This window comes from Mauremys mutica, chromosome 2, assembly GCF_020497125.1.
Source record: "Mauremys mutica isolate MM-2020 ecotype Southern chromosome 2, ASM2049712v1, whole genome shotgun sequence".
Taxonomy (NCBI): Eukaryota; Metazoa; Chordata; order Testudines; family Geoemydidae; genus Mauremys; species Mauremys mutica.
In genome coordinates, this window is record NC_059073.1 from 241,281,251 (window position 1) to 241,287,529 (window position 6,279).

A 6,279-nucleotide genomic window follows, 5' to 3' on the forward strand; every position below is an offset into this window, starting at 1 on the left:
GGGAGGTTGAAGTGTTCTCCTACAGGTTTTTGTATATTGCCATTCCTAATATCTGATTTGTGTCCATTTATCCTTTTCCTTAGAGACTGTCCAGTTTGGCCGATGTACATAGCAGAGGGACATTGCTGGCATATGATAGCGTATATTACATTGGTGGACGTGCAGGTGAATGAACCGGTGATGGTGTGGCTGATCTGGTTAGGTCCTGTGATGGTGTCGCTGGTGTAGATATGTGGGCAGAGTTGGCATCGAGGTTTGTTGCATGGATTGGTTCCTGAGCTAGAGTTACTATGGTGCGGTGTGCAGTTACTGGTGAGAATATGCTTCAGGTTGGCAGGTTGTCTGTGGGCGAGGACTGGCCTGCCACCCAAGGCCTGTGAAAGTGTGGGATCATTGTCCAGGATGGGTTGTAGATCCCTGATGATGCGTTGGAGGGGTTTTAGCTGGGGACTGTACGTGATGGCCAGTGGAGTCCTGTTGGTTTGTTTCTTGGATTTGTCTTGCAGTAGGAAGCTTCTGGGTACACGTCTGGCTCTGTTGATCTGTTTCCTTATTTCCTCGTGCGGGTACTGTAGTTTTGAGAATGCTTGTTGGAGATTTTGTAGGTGTTGGTCTCTGTCTGTGGGATTAGAGCAGATGCGGTTGTACCTCAGTGCTTGGCTGTAGACAATGGATCTTGTGGTGTGCCCGGGATGGAAGCTGGAGGCATGAAGGTAGGCATAGCGGTCGGTATGTTTTCGGTATAGGGTGGTGTTAATGTGACCATCACTTATTTGCACCGTGGTGTCTAGGAAGTGGACCTCCCATGTAGATTGGTCCAGGCTGAGGTTGATGGTGGGGTGGAAGCTGTTGAAATCGTGGTGGAATTTTTCCAGAGTCTCCTTCCCATGGGTCCAGATGATGAAGATGTCATCAATGTAGTGTAGGTAGAGAAGGGGCATGAGTGGACGGGAGCTGAGGAAGCACTGTTCCAGGTCGGCCATAATGTCGAAAAAGGTCATTTTGTTTCCATGTAAATGCTGTAACTAACTTTTAATAGGTAAGTGAGTGTATGTTACTAATCATCGGATCTTTAAGCAGTGAAAAGATGTGTTGGAATCGCTGCAATGTAGTTTAAATCGCCAACCATGTGGTGTGTCAGCCATCCTTAACGCTATAATGCTTGCAGTCGGGAACACAGTACATAACAATATTCAAATGTCCCATGGCAGAAAGAGGAAAAAGAAAACCCTCAGGACTTGAGTATCTTAAATGAAAGGCTGAGAAGTAAAAAGGACCAAGAAAAATAGCAGGGATCCTTCCTGAAATATCTTCTCTTTAATCCAAATAAAGATGGAAGCAGTTCACAGTATCCAGATGGAGGAATTTTACTTGGAGAGGAGGTTAGCTCACATTCACATGGAAGCAGTTTGGAATATCAAGATGATGGAAACTTATTTCTAGATGAAGGCAGCTCACAGCATCAGACTGATATGGAAGTGGAGAAAATGTATTCACCTTCAGAGAGACATGCAGAAATTTAAGTAAATGAAGTAGAAGGAAGAAAGGATGAGGAAGTTACAAACAAGTTACAGTATGAGGACCCAGCTTCATGTCGCAGATGTGCAGCAGTGTGCAGCAAATTCTGGTGGAACATGGACTCGAACAAGTTCATAAATTTCCCTTCCCTAACGATGGAAATAAAAGAAAATTCTCTGCTCAGCATTACAAGAGAAAACTCAATAATGGGGAAGAAATTCATTGAAACTGGTTACAATATTCAGTGTCAAAGGACTCTGTTTTGCTTTTGCTGCAAGTTGTTTAGAAATCAAGCAATTGGTACATCACTTACTGAAAATGGTTCGAAGGACTGGAAAAACATATCTTCAATTCTCTCTTCACATGGAAGAGTATAGAACATTCGGAATGTTTTCAGAATTGGAAAGAACTTGAATTAGGATTAAAAAAGGAAAAACTATCAAAGAAAATGTATGTGATATCAAGGAAAAAAGAATATTGGCAACAAAAATAATGAGCTTCTGATTGCTTTAGTGAGAGTTCTCGGTGGGCAAAATTTAGCATTCCGCAGCCGTAGTAGAAATGAAAAATTATGCACTCCAGGTAATGGAAACTTTTTAAAATTTGTTGAATACCTAGCATTGATCCAGTCATGAAGGAGCATCTACGTAAAATAACTGAACATGAAACAAAGGTTCATTATTTAGGAAAAAATATGCAGAATGAACTGATTCAAATCCTAGCAAATGCCATTAAAAAGAAAATTGTAGAAGCTGCCCATTCTGCAAAATACTTTTCAATAATACTGGACTGTACACCAGATCTGAGTCATGTTGAACAAATGACGATCATTTGTTTTGTGGATATGGAAAAGTCTGCAGATGAAGATAATGTTGGAGTGCTCATAAAGGAAAATTTTTTGGGTTTCGTACCACTGAAGGAGATAACTGGAGCATTTATGACTGAAACTATTTTACAAGAGCTTGAAACAATGTTATTGTCTGTTGAAAACTTATGTGGCCGAGGCTATGATAATGGAAGAAATATAAAGGGTAAAGACAATGGTGTGCAAAGGAGAATGATGGAAATCAATTCTAGGGTCTTTTTTGTTCCTTGCAGTGCACATTCTCTGAATTTGGTTGTCAATGAGGCTGCTAGATGCTGTTTGGAGGCAAGCAGTTTCTTTGACCTGGTGCAACATGTTTGTGTTTTTCTCAGGCTCAACACGCCGTTGGGAGGTTCTGATTCGCCATGTGAATTCTCTAACTGTGAAACCACTTAGTCAGACAAGATGGGAGAGTTGCATTGATGCTTTGAAGCCTCTTAGCTATGAACTTGGAAACATTTATGATGCCCTAATTAAAATTTCTGATACTACCTTTACTGGATCATCTGGCAATATGACATGATCAGATGCAGAAGCTCTTGCAAATGGCCTTTCCAAGTTCAAATTTGTGACTTCGCTCATTTTGTGGTATAATAGACTTTTCGAGATTAACATCACTAGTAAGCAGCTTCAGGAAAAGAACTTGAACATACATTCTGCTATTCAAAAACTGAAGCAAACTAAAAATATTCTGGAGAAATTCAGAAGTGATGAAGGGTTTGAAGGAACACTGGTAGATTATCTCGAGCTTGCTGAAGAAATAGACTTTCTGACAGAATTTATACCAGAGCCAGTTTGCACGCAGCAAAAGAAACAGCAGTTTTTGTATGAAGGACGAGACGCACCCATTCAGAACCCAAAACAAAGGCTCAAAGTGAATTTCTACTTCACAGTCCTTGATACTGCTATTCACTTGGTTGACGGAAGAATTCAACAGATGCTGCAGCTAGAATCAGTATTTGGATTTCTATATGATATCCACAGCTTTCAAAAGAAAACAGCAAAACAGATAAGAGAATTTTGTATAAAACTGGAGTTGGCATTGACTCATGCAAATTCAAAAGACATTGATGCTACAGATTTGTGTAGTGAGCTTCAGGCTTTTTCAAGACGACTTCAGTACTTCTTCAGGAGTGGAATGTTTCTTAAGTTTGTTTGTGAAAATAAACTGACAGTTTTCCAAACATTTTTATAGCGCTACACATTCTTTTAACTTTGCCAGTTTTGGTAGCTAGTGGGGAATGTAGCTTCTCAAAGTCAAAATTGATAAAAACATATCTGCTTTCAACAATGGTGCAAGAAAGACTTGTTCGATTTGCCACTATGTCAGTAGAACATAAAATAGCTGGAAAACTGGATCTAAAAGAACTAGTGACTGAATTTTCAAAACTTAAAGCAAGTAAAGTCATGTTTTAAGAGCTCACAGTGTTTTTTATTCGGAGTGTTTTGTAAATACGGGTTAAAGTTCATTGAAGAGTTTTCTTATTTCTTTCTATATTGGATGTGGTGGTAATGGCAGTTAAAACAGGATAGCGTAATGGATGATTTTGGATTTGTAATAATAAAAATTATAATTAACATTTTTAATGCATTTTTATTTGAAATTGGACTGAAATATCATCTAGCTGTCATGTACAAATCTATTATGAAAATGTAATGTCTCTATTTTATCTGATCTCAGAAACATTGGTTGGACGGACGAACTGACGGAGAAACCGAATAATTAAGCCTCTGTTTAAAAAAAACGCTTAAAAAACATTAAAAAGAAAAATGGGGCAAAATGTTTCCCAGTTTACCAAAAACCTCAGCCTAGATCTGCCTTGTATTTTCTATTACCATCTAATAAGTTATGTAAACACAGAAGTCAGGTGGTAGCAAGAGTAATTTCTAACTTCTTGGAAAACTGAACAAAATATTTAATTATAAATGAAAGTGGATAGGCTGCGTGGCTGAAGATCAAGATTGACTTAATTAAATTTGTCAACTGAAACTACTTCAAAGAGCATGTTTAGCACAAACAGGAGTCAGACAAACTAAGAAAATTTAAAGTAAGCTGCAGAAAAAACCTTATCACTGACATATTTAATGGTGTTGCACTTTGGCTCTGCATGAAAGTAAGGGATGAAATTACTCTTGTACAAGCTTCTCTATGCAATTCACCCGAGCCTGCAACACCTCTGATAATGCGATGCTTATTTGCCAAATAACATAGGTTTTTAGATATAATGCATTTTTATTCTCTAGCACAAGTATCTTAAGTTAAATCATTCACTGCCGCTGCATAAAGGCTTCAGTATTGCTTAGAATTAGGTCTGACTTTTTCTCTTTTTTTATTACATTGTGCTAAGGTATTTCTGTATCATGCTGAATGAGCAAAATAGTGGCTAGAAATGCATGTATTTCTTTGTTTTATTAAGTTGGCAGCCAAGCAGATTTTCTTTTATTGCTAAATAGTAGACTGAGGTCTTCATAAATTTACAAGTCTTAATGAGTGATTTTCATCTTCTCAGGTAAGAGGTTAACAATAGATTGGGCCCTTAGTGGTATCTGAGGTAAGCAGTGTTTCATTTCTTATTTAGGCAAAATGTCCATCTAAATCATTCACTATATTAAAATATATAGTGCCCTATGCATCACAAAACAGCTGACTTCCAAGTTAGAGTGAGCCTCATCCTATCCAGAGGGTAGGGCAGCATGCTGCTGAGGAGGGGGAACTGGCTCTGTAGGAGTGTGCCGGGGAAATGATTCACCTTCTACTTTAGCTTTGGTTCTCCTATTCTAGGGATTGCAAGCACAGGGAAGTTACTACAGCCATACAGCTGGATAAACTCTATGAGAAATTTGATCGTTTACAGAGAGCCCTGTGAGGTAAGACTGATGACCTTTGCTGCTACTTGCTCTCCGGCTTGGTCACACCACAAAGAAAATGCATTCTGGCAGGGTTTGTGAGGAAAATTTCTGTCTACTCTTTGTCAGTCTGCTTTGAAGAAGGAGTCCCAGACTTGATCCTCAGTCCACTGGGCAGGCCTTTCCCTCATTATTGGCTGTGGAGGTATAGGCCTCTCCCTAGTCGACAGAATGGAACTGTTGGCAGATACTGATGATTTTGGGATGTGGACACTTACAGGGTCTTGCCTAGAAGCCCACTACTTCTGTATCTCCCTGAATCCAGTGTCATTCCTGAGGGTTTGGCAGGATGGAGTCATAGACCCTGCTCCTGGGGTTTCTGCCCCTTCCACATTTACCATAGAAGCCCAGAATGAAGTGCTGTCTTTGACTTGGGAGCAGTGTTCATAGCTGCATAGCCCAGAAAACTCTGAGTGAAGCCAAAAGGACCCCCTTCCTATTGGGAGTGGTCCCTATCATTAATGCAGTGTGAAATTCCTCCCTTCTTGGAAGGCTTGCACACCCACGCTAGCAGTGGGAAGAGTGGCCATGTAGGGATGGGAGCTATCACCCCATGCACACAAGTGGTAGCTTTTACATCTGTTCTGAATAGGCTAGTAGTGGACAGGGGAAGTACATATTTGGATGTAGTATCAAGAAATCACCTCACATAGCAGAAGTGGAGAAGCAGATGTAACACAGACAGACCCCAGTCGGCGGTGGGCAGGATCAAACCTAAGACCTCTGAAACTAAATGCATGAGTCTCTACTGCATGAGCTAAAAGCCATATGACCCTTAACTAACGCTGTAGCAGACTCATTAATCTTTAAGTGGTCTCTGGGCCACTAAATGGGACAGAACACCACATCCAGGAGGTGTGTGGGTTACATATTTCCCTCAGCTGAGGAAGCATGTCCCGAGCTTTAGACACTTCCCAGTTGATATCCCGGACGAGCCCCCACTTGTAATGCCAACAGACCCTGATAGTTGGCGAGCAGGATCAAACTTG

The 6,279-nt window shown here is 40.3% G+C and overlaps 1 pseudogene; it reads left to right on the forward strand.

Annotated features, from left to right (window-relative positions):
- Positions 1-2,140: 2,140 nt before the first annotated feature.
- On the forward strand, positions 2,141-5,250 carry LOC123363280 (annotated as a pseudogene).
- The last annotated feature ends 1,029 nt before the right edge of the window (positions 5,251-6,279 follow it).